Consider the following 14,606-nt stretch of genomic DNA (forward strand, 5'->3'; position numbering starts at 1 on the left):
ATGGAGCTTATTAAAAATGCAGATTTACTCTGAATCAGAATCTGCTTGTTAACAATATCCCCATATGAATCATGTGTACATACTCTTTGAGAAGCATTGGCTTAAAATGTTCATGACAAACTACTGCTAGTACCTCCAAGAATAAAGTGTTTGTAGAGTAGACAATCTGGAGAACCCAGATGTGCTCCTATCTGAAGAAGTCCAGGCCCTGAATAGAATTGAGCCCTGATTGAGCTGGTGCTTGAATCTCTAGCCTAAAAACATTACCTAGAAAAACCTACAGACTCTACTCATCTTTAGGATATAAATCAGACTCAGGCTTGGAACATTAGAATGACCTAAAGACTCATGAGCAATAATGTCTTTCCAACTAGAGGGAAGGCTTCTTGTTGCTGGACTCAGCAATAGACCTGAGGTTACAAGAATCCTTAGCAAGGATTCTCAACAATGTCTTAGGAGTTGGCTGAGAGAATAGCAAGTCAGGGCAATGTCTCTTTTCTCATACTCTGGGCCTTTATTATAGTCTTTTTATTAAGTGACGACAGCCTCGATTGTGGTGGGGAAAGGGAGAAGGAAGCTTTCATTTCTTGTGAGCTGTATTATGTGTGAGACATTGTGCTCTTTCTTTGTTCACCTCGTAACCTTGCTCCTTTTAACCATCTTATAGAATAGTCATTATTTATTAACTGATTTAATTTACATAAGCTTTACGAGTTTGTCCACATTCCTATCATTAGGGAAACTTTTTAAGGCTATCTTGTCTTTTTACACAACTTTCAGATCTTTTCATTATTAGATAATTCATGGTGACTATAGCAACATTCTGCCTAGAAAGTAGAGCAGGATGAGATTTTTTATATTAAAGTGTTTTATTATCCTTTCAAGGAATATATAAAAAGAAAAAAAACCATAGTCTTCTCAAGGTGCATCTGATAGGACTTCAGATCATTATATTCTGACAACTTCATAGTCTGTTTTAAATTTTCAAATTTTTTAATTTTTTAGGTGAGGCAACACTTGGTTGACCTCACAGATTTCAAGAACCTTATTTTTTAAAATTTTTATGCTTACAGCACCTGGTCTTCCTAGGTGGTTTCCCATTCAAGTACTAACCAGGCCCGACCCTGCTTAGCGTCTGAGATAAGATGGGATCTGGCTTGTTCAGGGTAGCATGGCCATAGCATAATCTTTTGAAAGATGACTATAAAGTCTTTATGTTAGAAGTGGAGGAGGTAGGGAAGCAGTACAGCATATGAAGAAAGAAGAAAGTATTGGGTTTGGATTCAGGCTTTGAGCTGTGAATTAGAAGAGTGACCTTGGTCAAGGTTAAGGTTAATACCGTTGAGCCTCAGATTTTTTACGTAAAGTAAAAAATAGACCCTAAAATAATGTTAGTCTTACTTTCCCTTTATGTCTTTCTATATATATTTTTTTCATCTAGAATGGGCCATGAAGCAGAAATGTGGTAATAACTTCGGCTTGACCTCATTCTTCTATGACAAATTGTTGAGTCTAAGTAGCCAAGGGATTTAGGATAATAACACTTTCTCTTAATACAGTCTTCCATGATGTATATAGTAACAACTATACAGTTGCATATTCTCTAGTCATTCATTCATTCATATATTCATTTATTCAATTTCTGTGAAGTAAGCTGTACTAAGCTCATGTATGTAATGGTAAGCAAAAACAGACCCCAGTGAGTTACAATCGAAAGGGTTGACAGACATTAGCAAATAATTATTCAACATGTATAATTATAAACTGGGATAAATGTGGAGAAATGTATAAAGTGCTCTAAAGATGTATAATACAGAGATCTGATCTTGTCTGGGAAGTCAGAGAAGGATCCCATGAGAGTAACATATAAAAAGTAATTAAGAGTTAAAATATAATTAGATCCTTAGAAGAAAACAGAATAAAATCTTCATGACTTTGGGTAAGCAAAGAGTTCTTATTTACATCATCAAAATCATGACTGAAAAAAGAAAAGAAATTATAGAGTATATGTCATCAAAATTAAAAACCTTTACCTTTTTAAAGGTCTTGTTAAGAGAATAAAAAGTTAAGCCACAGACTGGGAAAAATTGTGTGCAACATACATCAGAATATGTAAAGAACTCTCAAATCTCAAAATCAAGAAAACAAATCAATTTTAAAAAAATGGGAAACATATTTGAAGAGAAACTTTACTAAAAAATGTACATAAGTGACAAATGAATATATTAAAATATGCTCAACATTATTAGTCATTAAAAAAATTCACGTTAAAACCATAAGTGCCGGTGAGAATATAAAGCCATAGGAACTCATATGTTGCTGGTGAGAATAAAAAGTGGTGTGCTCAGGAAACATTTGACAGTTTCTTAAACAGTGAAACCTAAACCTACCAGAGGCCTTCAGTCAAGATGGTGGAGAACATAAATGCTATGCTCACTTTCTTCTACCACCACCTCAAAATTACAACTAAATACAGAACAACCATCATTGAGAATCGTCTGAAGTCCAGCTAAACTGAAGTCTTGCAAATAAAATTATACAGAAGAAGCCATATTGAGACGAGTAGGAGGGGCAGAGACACTGATTGGGCTGGTTCCATACTCATGTGTGGTAGTTAAAAATCAGGAGGGCTGTGGAGCTTCCCCTGAGGAGTCAAGTATCCCAGCTCCAGGCTCCCCAGCTCAGGATTCCAGTGTCTAAAATAGAAGTCCCCATGATTTCTGGCTGTGAAAACCAGCAGAAATTGTGGCTGAGTAAGACAGAGGGCTGCTGGAGCACCAGGCATTCCTCTTAAAGGGCCCATGAATGGACTTACTCATTCTGAGTGCCAGGGACATATGAGGAGGAACTAAATTGTCAGATTTGAGGGTGAGGGCTGAATAGGCAGCTTTTTCCCAGTCATTGTTTCTTTATTAAGCCCTCCCACTGCCCACCATGTTCATGAATGCAGGTGCCATATCTGAGTCTCTATCAACCTGGCTAACATTGTACACTCCATGTTGGTGATTCTCTGAGATCCCACCCCACACAGTGACTTTTTTTATACAGGTGGCCTGTTTTTGTTCATGTTGGGGAATTCCCTAAAATCTCTTAAAAAATTCACTAGCCCCAAATAAGCAGCATCTGGCCTTGGCATGCCCCATATCTTTTGGTAAACAAGCCTGGAACTAGCAGCAGCCAGCTTTAGTTTGCAGCTTAACCCTTTCCAGTTACCTCCAAGCTGAATACAAGTGTCAACCATCTTCAGATCATTTTGTAGCTTATACCAAGTGGCCCCAGGCAAGGCACAGGCAGCAGCTGACCTTAGCCTACAACAAAGCCCCTTCTAGGAGGCCTCGGACTTAATACACTCAGTGGCCAAATTCAGACTACACCAGAGTATTACCCAACTGCCTTTACAAATGACATACCCAAAGTTCAGACTGGGCAGGCACCGGAACCCTGCTAAAATGAATTCTGCTTTGTAGAGTAAACTTCTGTACAAAAACGCCTCCACTATACTAATAGGCCATCCTCTCAACCAATCAGCCTAATGGTCAATCCTTTCCATTGACATGCCGACAATAGTCAAGGCTCAACTAAAATAGGAGGGCACACACAACACACATGAGGGACATTGCTGGAGCACCTGGCTCAGGTGAATAGGAGACTATGCCATTGAACTCTATGGGACACTTACTGCCATTGAACTCTATGGGACACTTAATACATAAGGCCACATTACCAAGACTGAGAGACATAGCACAGAAACAAACAAAGGGAGGCAGCCAAAATGGGGAGACAAAGAAATATGTCAAATGAAGGACCACAACAAAGCTCCAGAAAGACAACTAAAGAAGGAAAGCTGTCTACCAGAGGCAGAGTTCAAAATACTGGTTATAAGGATGCTCAGTGATCTCAATGAAAATTTCAACAAAGAGATAGGAAACATAAAAATGAAAATAGAAAGCATAAGAAAGAATCAGTCAGAAAAGAAGAATACAATGATTGAAATAAAGAATAAGTTAGAGGGAATCAACAGTAGATTAGATTAAGCAGAGGATTGAATCAGCAATTTGGAAGATAAGATAGCAGAAAACATCCAATCAAAACAGAACAAAAAAATCTGCGCAAATGAGAATAGTCTAAGGGGCTTTTGGGACAACATCAAGCATACCAACATTCACATTATAGGGATACCAGAAGGAAAAGAAAGAAAGCAAGTAATTGAAAATCTATGTGAAGAAACAATGGTGGGAAACTTCCCTAACCTGCTGAAAGAAATAGAAATACTAGCCCAGGAAGTGCAGAGAATTCAAAACAAGATGAATCCAAACAGTCTCACACTAAGACACATCATAATTAAAATGCCAAAGATTAAAGACAGATAATCTTAAAAGCAGCAAGACTAAAGCAGTTACCTACAAGGAAGCTCCTAAAAGACTGTCAGCTGATTTCTCAACAGAAACTTTCCAGGCCAGAAGGAATTGGTAAGAAATATTCAAAGTGATAGAAAGCAAGGACCTACAACCAAGATTAATATTCCTTTAATATTTCCCAGAAAAGAAAAAAGTTAAAGGAGTTCATCACTATCAAACCACTATTATGAGAAATGTTAACGGGACTTCTTTAAGAATAAGAAAAGAAAGATCAAAAATATGAAAAATAACATGACAATAACTACATATCTAGCAACAATTACTTTAAATGTATATGCTCCAAGCAAATGTTTTAATTAAAGGACTAGGGTAGCTAAATGGAAAATAAAACAAGACTTATATATATGCTTCCTACAAGACCCACTTCAGATTGAAAGAAACAGATTGAAAGTAAAGGGATAGAAAAGATATTGTATGCAAATGCAAATGAAAAAAAGCTGGAGTAGTGATACTTATACCGTACAAAATAGACTTTAAGGCTATAACAAGAGACGAAGAATGACCTGGCAATTCCACTTCTGGATATTTACCTGAAGAAATCCAAAACGTTAATTTGAAATGACACATGCATTCCTATGCTCATTGCAGCATTGTTTATAATAGCCAAGATAAGAAAACAACCTAAACGTGCATCAATAGATGAATGGATAAAGAGGAAATGGTACATCTATACACTGGAATATTACTCGGCCATAAAAAGAATGAAATCTTGCCATCTGCAACATGGATAAACATAGAAGGTATTATGCTGAGTGAAATAAGTCAGACAGAGAAGACAAATACCATATGATTTCACTGACATGTGGAATATAAAAAAGAATGAACAAACAAAGCAGAAACAGACTTTTAAATACAGAGAACATTTTGAGTGTTGCCAGATGGGAGAGGATTTGGGGGGCTGGGTGAAAACATGGAAGGGATTATGCTGTGCAAGTTGCCAGTTCTAAATATAGTCACTGGGATGTAAAATGCAGTATAGGGAATATAGTTAATAATATTGTAATAACTATGTATGATGTCAAATGGGTACTAGACTTATCAGGGTGATCACTTCATAAGTTATATAAATATCTAATCACTATATTTTATACCTGAAACTAATATAATGTTATATATGTGATTAAAAAATTTAAAACCCCTAAACCTGCCATATGATGCAGCAATCCTATTTGTAGATAACTATATTAGAGAAGTGAAAACTTATGTTCACACAAAAATCTGAACAGAAACATTTTTAGCAGCATTACACATAATCACCAAATAGTGGAAACAATACTAATGACCTTCAGTGAGTAAACTGATAAACAAACTGTGGCACAAATGACAGTAAAATACTACCCAGAGGCAAAAATGAAGAAAATATTGGTATATAAGACTAGACTAAATCTTGAATGCATTATGCTAAACGAAAGAACTCAGTCTCTAAATGTTACATACCATATCATTCCATTTGTATGACATTCTGGAATTGGTAAGAGGAATATATTTTGACATATATTTTAAGAATTAAAAGAAGTGTAGTGAGACTGTAGAAAGAAGAGAGAGGTGTGAGATAAGAAAAAAGGGTGAGCAAGTCAACATAGAACTAAATAATAACAAATAATAGTTTTTAAAATTTTACTCTATGCTAAACTTTTTATATGGATTATCTTTTTTAATCCCAATAAAGAAATTTTTACAAGTATTTTAATCAATAATAAGAACAATGATTATTTTACAGAAGAAACTGAAACTAAGAGAAATGACATAAATAATTTATCAAATTAAGGGCTGGTAAACAGAGAAGCCAGAATTTTAACCTAAGAAGTCAGGCTTCGTAATTGGTGATTTTACATAATATGCCATACTATCAAGCTTATAGCTCTTAATGAGGGTCATATTTTGATCTTAAGGTAAATAGAATACATAGAAAATCTCTAAGTGCGTTTATGGTTTTATCAGATTTCCAATTTTGTAAAGGTTATTCTAACTACAATTGGAATATAGACTGGTTGGAGGAGGGGCTTGATGAGCAGTATAAAGTGACACATGAGTTTTACAGCTATTACGGAATGCCTTGTGTCCACCCCCTGAACCCCCTATGCAGCTTTAACTCCTAGAACCTCAGAACATGATTGTATTTTGGGATAGTGCCTTTAAAGAGTTAATTATGTTAAAATGAAGCCATTAGATTGGGCTCTAAACTAATCTGACTGATGTCCTTATAAGAAGGAAATATGTGGACACAAAATGAGACATAAAGGATGTGTGCGCACTGAAGAAAGACTGTATGAAGACACAGTAGAAAAGCAGCCATTTGCAAGCCAAGAAGAGAGGCCTCAGGAAGAACCAAACTGCTGACAACTTGACCTTGTACTCCTAGCCTTCAAAACTCTAAGCAAATAAATTTCTGTTGTTTAAACTACCTAATCTGTGGTAATTTCTTATGGCAGTCTAAACAAACTAGTAATATTAATAGCTATAATGTATATAAAAATAATACCATAAAAGGTGGAAAGGGAATAAAGCTATATAGGAGTAGTATTTCTTTATATCACCCGATTTGAGATAGTATAAATCTGAAGGTGAGTCTGATAGGATATGTATGGTAAGTCCTAGAAAACTACTAAAAAAGAGCTTAAAAACTATAATGGAAATACCATTAAATTAAACAATTAAATTTAAATTAAACCACATTAAAATACTACATTAGATTTTTTCAGTGGCATCAGAAACATGGTGGAGTGAGAGACGTCCCCAGATCTGTACCCTTAAAACAACAATAAGCTGAACATCTAAAACTCAACAAAAAACACCTAACCTGTACACAAGCATGTCTGCATAAGGGATTTGCTAATAAGAGCTACCACAGGTCAGAACCCTGGGAGTTGGCAGTAGACTAGGAGAAACAAAGACGTTGCCTCTAGGAGTTAAGTCTCCCACAGAAGGAAAGGGAAGGGATAAGGTGCAGTGGGTTCCCTAAGCAGTCCTGCATGAGAGAGCTGTGAGCTCCACACAGCAGCAATGCTCAGGGAACAGGGAAGAAAGCAGGAAAATGGGGATGGCAGAGAAGCAACAGCTGATTATTAACAGCTGTGGTTGCAAAAAGTGAGGCTGAACCACAGCCCCCATTCTTCAGTCCAAAGGGTACCACCCCCATATCTTCCAAGACTGAACTCCATGGAGCTCTATGGGAATCTGAGCAAATGCTACTGAAACTGTCACTAACACTGACAAGGACTGAGACTGAGAGTAGCAAGTGTGATTGAATATTTATAAGAAAGAAAAAGGCATTATTGAGGATTTATAAAAAGCAGGGATCCAAGAGGCTGAGACATCACCTACTGGAAACCTAAAGAAAAAGCCTTCTTAGCAACAGGCTAAAGAAAGACCTTTATATAATAAAGCTTCATTTTGGGGTGACGGAGTGCGGGGGGAGCAGAATTAACTTCAACTAATGCTCAGGTGGAGAAATAGTCCATTAAACACAATGAACAACCAAGGAAACAAGGTATCTCAGAAAGAAAGAGAAAAATCTTCAGAAAATAAGCTTAAAGACATAGAAATATATGATTGAAATGACAGAGAATTCAGGATGACACTTCTAAAAACAACTCAATGAGATCCAAAATAATTCATATCAACAATTTCAAGAACTGAAAAAACAACTAGGTCAGCTAAATGAGTTTTTTAGCAAGGAGATTGAAATCCTTAAAAAGAATCAAATAGAAATTCTGGAGATGAAGAACACACTGAAAGAGATGAAGAATGAAATAGCAAACCTTGGAAATAGAGTCAAACAAATGGAGGATAAGATCAGACATATCAAAGGCAGAACATCTATAAATAAATCAGAAGAAAGAAGAGAGAAAGCAAAGAATAAAAAATAATAAAAGTGAAATACAAGACCTAGCTGATACCAACAGGAAAGAAAATATGAGAATAATGGGCATTCTCAATGGGATGAAAAAGAGCAGGTATCAAAAAGCATTTTCAGACAAATAGTTGATGAGAATTTTCCAAATCTAAGGATTGATGAGATTAGCATTCAAGAAGTCAACAGAACACGCAATCATCTCAAACCAAAAAAGCCTTCTCCAAAACACGTTGTATTAAAATTATCAACAATCAGTGATAAAAAAAGAATTCTCAGGGCAGCCTGGGAGAAGACCGTAACTTATAAAAGAAAACCTATTCGATTATCATTGGACTTATCTACACAGACATAAGCAAGAAAGACGTGGAATCAAATGTTCAAACTCTTAAATGAAAGGAACTACTAGCTAAGAATAATGTAACCAGCAAAGCTCTTCTTTAGATGTGAAGAAGAAATAAAGACCTTTCCAGATATGCAAAATTGAGGGAATTCTCCATTACAGGGTCCGCATTACAGGAAATACTGAAAAGGATCTGCTCACCTAAAACAAAATGAAAAAAAAAAAAAACATATCTAGGAGTAAGGCAACTAGCAGGTGCTGTAGGTGTTAAAAACAAAAACAAAAACAAAAAACCCGAAAATCCAAATTCGCAAAAGGAAATGGAGATAAGGCACACACAGGAGAAAATGGATGGCTATATATATATATATATATAATATATTATATATATATTTATCCTTTACATATTTGTAATGACAACCACACACCAAAGATTCAGAACTGAAGTTTATAACATAATACAAGGCCCAGAGGGAAAATCCACAAAACCGAACCAAAATAATAATAATAATAATAATAATAATAATAATAATAATAATAATAATAAACAGATACAAAGACAAGGAAGCAATGGAAACATCAAGCTACCGAAAGCAAAAGATAAAACAGCTATATGAAGATTTCATATTTTAATAATCACCCTAAATGTAAATGGACTGAACTCACCAATAAAAAGGCACAGAGTTGCAGATTGGATCAAAAAAACTAAACCAAACAATATACTGCCTCCAGGAGACATATCTCAGCTTCAAAGACAAATATGGACTCAAAGTGAAAGGGTGGAAAATGATATTTCAAGCAAATGACATTCAGAGAAAAGCAGGAATAGTGGTACTAATATCAGATGAAATAAACTTTAAAATGAAAAATATTAAGAAAGATACTGAGGGACACTTCATAATGATAAAGGGAATCACACACCAAGTAGACGTGACACTTATTAACACCTATGCTCCCAATCACGGAGCCCCAAAATATCTGAGGCAATTAAATAGAACTAAAGGGAGAAACAGGCCAAACCACTATTGTAGTATGGGACCTAAATACTCCTTTGTCAGACATGAACAGATCATCCAAACAGAAAATCGATAAGGAAATAACATCCTTAAATGACACGTTGTACCAACTGGACATAATTGACACTTACAGAGCCTTTCATCCCAAAACAGCCATTTATATATTCTTCGCTAGTGCACATGGAACATTCTCAAGTGTTGACCACATCCTGGGACACAGGGATAGCTGTAAAAATATAGGAGGGTTGAAATCATACCAACCATATTCTCTTACTATAATGCTTTGAAGCTGGAGATCAACTGTAAAAAGAAAAAGAGAAGAACAAATACATGGAAATTAAGCAACATGATGAAGAATTACTGGGGCATAATAAAAAGAGAAATAAAAAGAGAAATCAAGAGATACATAGAAATGAATGATAATGACAATACAACATATCAAAGCTTTTGGGACATGGCAAATGCAGTCATAAGAGAAAAGTTCATATCATTATAGGCCTACCTCCAAAAATAAGAATGAGCCAAAATAAAGAACCTCATGCTTCATCTTAAAAAACTAGGAAAGGAAGAACAAACGAAGCCTAAAGTCAGAAGACGAAAAGAAATCATCGAAATTAGAGCAGAAATAAATGAAATAGAAAACAAAAAAGATAGAAAAAATAAATGTAAGAAAGTGCTGGTTCTTTGAGAAGATTAATAAAATTGACAATCCCCTGGCTAGACACACTCAAGAAAAAAGAGAAAGGACACAAATAAACAAAATCAAAGATAAAAGAGGGGATTTTATGACAGACACTGCACAAATACAAAGGATTATACAAGAATACTATGAAGAAGTATATAATAACAAATTTAATAACCTAGAAGAAATGGACAAGTATTGAGAAAGATACAGCCTTACTAGACTGAATCAAGAACTGGAAAATCTAAATACACTGATAGCAGTATGGAAATTGAAACAATCATCAAATACCTACTAAAAAGTAGAAATCCAGGATCAGATGGCTTTTCCAGTGAATTCTACCAAACATTCAAAGAAGATTTAATGCCTATTCTCCTCAAAGTCTTACAAAAAATCAAAGAGAAGGTGGTACTTCCTAACTCATTTTAAGAGGCCAGTATTACTCTGACTCCAAAACCTGGTAAAGACAATACAAAAAAAATAATACTATAGACAAATACCTCTCATGAACATGGATGCAAAAATCCTAAATGAGATATTAGCGAATCAAATATAGCAACATATTAAAAAGATTAAATACCATGATCAAGTGGGCTTAATCCTTGAGGCACAGGAATGGTTCAACATATGCAAATCGAGTAATGTCATACACCACATAAACAAATTAAAAATAAGAATCATATGATTATATCAATACATGCAGGAAAAAGCCTCTGACAAGATACAGTATCCTTTTATAATCAAAACACTTAACAAAATTGGTATAGAAGAAATGTACCTGAACATAATAAAGGCCATATATGATGTGCCCTTGGCCAACATTATACTTAATGGTGAAAAGCTAAAAACCTTGCCTCTAAGGTTAGGAATAAGACAAAGCTGTCTACTATCACCCCTTTTATTCAATATAACATTGGAGGTCTTTCTATCATGAAATAGAAAGATAAAAAAGGCATCCAAATAAGAAATGAAGAAGTCACACTGTCACTATTGACATATGACATGATTCTCTTTTTAAAAACCCTAAAGACTCCACAGAATGCTACTAGAAACAATAAGCAAATACAGTAATCTTTCTAGATATAAAATCAATGTTCAAAAATCCATAGTGTTCCTATACTCTAATAATGAATTCTCAGAAAAAGAAGTGGAAAAAAATATTCCTTTTGCAATTGCAACACAGAGAATAAAGTACTCAAGAATAAATCTAATGAAACATGTGAAGGATCTACATAATGAAAACTATAAGATCCTATTAAAAAGAATTGATGAAGATACAAAGAAACAGAAAGATATTCCGTGTTCTTGGATTGGAAGAATCAACATAGTTAAGATGATCTTATTACCTAATGCATACAGATTCAATGCAATTCCCATCAAAATCTCATCAGCAGTTTTTAAAAAAATAGAACCAAAAATCATTAGATTTGTATGAAAGCACAAAAGACCCTGAGTCCCCAAAGCCACTCTGAGAAAAAAGAACAAGGCTGGAGGCATCACTCTGCCCAACTTCAACTTATATTACAAAGTGACGATAATCGAAGTGGCATGGTATTGGCAGAAAAATAGACACTCGAACCAGTGGAACAGAATCAAGAGTCCAGAAGTAAACCTATGTTTATATGGGAAAATAATTTTTGACAAAAAAGCCAAAAACATACAGTGGGGAAAGGAAAGCCTCTTCATAAGTTGTGCTAGAAAAACAAGAAAGCCATCTGCAAAAGAATGAGACTACACTATCACCACACACCAAAATTAACTCCAAAAGGAATTAGGACCTGAATATAAGATCTGAAACAATAAATTGCATAGAAGAAAACATAGGGACTAAATTCATGGACCTTAGACTTAAAGGGGATTTTATGAATTTGACCTCGAAGGCAAGACAAGTAAAAGTAAAAATAAAAACAAATGAATGTAATTTGTCTATGGCCACGCTATCCTGAACAAGCTCGATCCTGTCTGATCTCGGAAGCTAAGCAGGGTCAAGCCTGGTTAATGTTTGGATGGGAGACCACCTAGGAAGACCAGGTGTTGTAGATGTAAAAAATAAAAAAAAGGAATTATAAGCTGACAAGTTCCTTGCAATCTGTGAGGTCAACTAAGGGTTGGCTGAATAACAAAACAAACAAACAAAAACTCCTATCCAAAAATGGGCAGAGAACCTAAAAAGACACTTCTCCCAAGAAGACATACAAATGGCAACAAACATATGAAAAGATGCTCAATATTGCTAGCTATTAGGGAAATGCAAATCAAGACTACAATGAGATACCATCTCATACCTGTTCGAATAACTATTATCAATAAGACAAGTAATAAAAGTGTTGGAGAGGATGCGGAGAAAAAGGAACCCTCATGCACTGCTGGTGGGAAGGCAAATTGGTACAGCTATTATGGAAAACAGTTTGGAGTTTCCTCAAAAATTAAGAATTGATCTACCATATGATCCAGCAATCCCTCTACTGGGTATTTACCCCAAAGACTTGAAAACATGTATTTAAAAAGATATTTGCACACTGATGTTCATAGCAGCTTTATTTACAATGCCCAGGCCAAGGAAACAACTGAAGCGTCCTACAATAGATGATTGGGTAAAAAGCTGTGGTGTGTGTGTATACAATGGAATATTACTCAGCCATAAGAATAGGTGAAATACTGCCACTTGCGAAAACATGGATGGACCTTGAGATAATCATGCTAAGTAAAATAAGCCAGATAGAAAAAGTTGAAAACCACATAATATCACTTATATGTGGGATATAAACCTAAAAGCAACAAACAAACGTGACAAACAGAGACTTACGGACATTGACAATAGACTGCTGGTTACCAGAGATTCGGGGCAGGGAGATAGTTGGGTAAAAGGGGTCGAATACGTGGTGACAGAAAGAAATCTAACTATGGGTGGTGAACACTCAATACATGCCTTACTGTTGAATTGTACGATTGAAACTTACTGGATTTTGTTAATCAACGTCACCATAATAAAAATTAAAAAAAACAACAACAACACTACAGTAGAAAACTAATTTAAAAAATGAATTCGGTAAGGCTGGTAAGTTTGCAGAATATAAGATTTTTACAGAATATCAATTATCAGTTGTATTTCTATGCACTTGCAATGTATGATCTCAAAATAAAATTAAGCAATTATATACACCATACCATCAAAAAGAATAAAATATTTATGATTAAATTTAACCAAAATGTGTAAAACTTATAAGCTGAACAATAGATAATATTGTCAAAAGAAATTAAAGAAGATATAAATAAATGGAAAACATTTATATTCATGGTGTGATAGACTTAATATTGTTAAGAGGGCAATACTTTCCCAGTTTATTTACAGATTCAACACAATCTTTACCAGAATCCCAGCTGACATCTTTGTAAGAATTTAAAAGCAGATTCTAAAATTCTTATGGAATTGCAAGAGACCCAGAATAGCGAAAATAATTCTGTGAAAGAAGAACCAAGTGGAGGACTCACACTCTCTGATTTCAAAACTTTCTGCAAAGAAAAAATAATTAAGACTAGGAAAATAATTAGGAACTAGCACAGAGGTAGACATGCTGATCAAGGGAAAATAATTGAGTCCAGAAATAAACTTATAAATCTATGGTCATCTGATCTTCAATAAGAGTGCTAAGATTATTCATGAGAAAACTCTATTCATATTGTCTTTTCAACAGACAGTGCTGGGACAACTGAATAACCACATACGAAGAATGAAATTGGACTTACTTCCCATGACATAAACAAATTAACTCAAAGTAGATCAATAACTAAATGTTAGAGCTAAAACTATAGAACCCTTAGAAGAAAGCATAGGGATAAATACTTATATTCTTGAATTTAACATAGGATTCTTAGATACGACACCAAAAACATGAGCATCAAAGACCAGATAAATTAGATTTCATCAGTATTAAAAATTTTGTGCTTCAAAGGACATTGCAAGAAAGTGAAAAATCGAACTTACAGAATGGGAAATTATTTTCAACCATATGATAGTAATGGAGTTGTATCTAGAATAAATAATCACTAACAGAAAGATAAATAACCTAATTTTAAAATTTCAAATATTTTTTAAACACCTTCTTTTCCAAGAAGGATATATGTATGAATGACCAGTAAGCACATAAAAAAATGCTTATTGTCATTATCATTAGAGAAATGCAAATTATAGTCACAATGAGATACCACTTCACAACCACTAGGATACCTAGAATGAATAAGTTATATCACAAAAAATGTTGGTTAGCATATGGAGAAATTGGAACTCTCATAT

The 14,606-nt window shown here is 34.7% G+C and overlaps 1 pseudogene; it reads right to left on the bottom strand.

Moving 5' to 3' along the window:
* Nucleotides 1–1,064: 1,064 nt before the first annotated feature.
* LOC118604080 lies at nucleotides 1,065–1,182 on the bottom strand (annotated as a pseudogene).
* Nucleotides 1,183–14,606: the final 13,424 nt, after the last annotated feature.

Source organism: Rousettus aegyptiacus, unplaced genomic scaffold (genome assembly GCF_014176215.1).
Source record: "Rousettus aegyptiacus isolate mRouAeg1 unplaced genomic scaffold, mRouAeg1.p scaffold_m13_p_6, whole genome shotgun sequence".
NCBI lineage: Eukaryota > Metazoa > Chordata > Mammalia > Chiroptera > Pteropodidae > Rousettus > Rousettus aegyptiacus.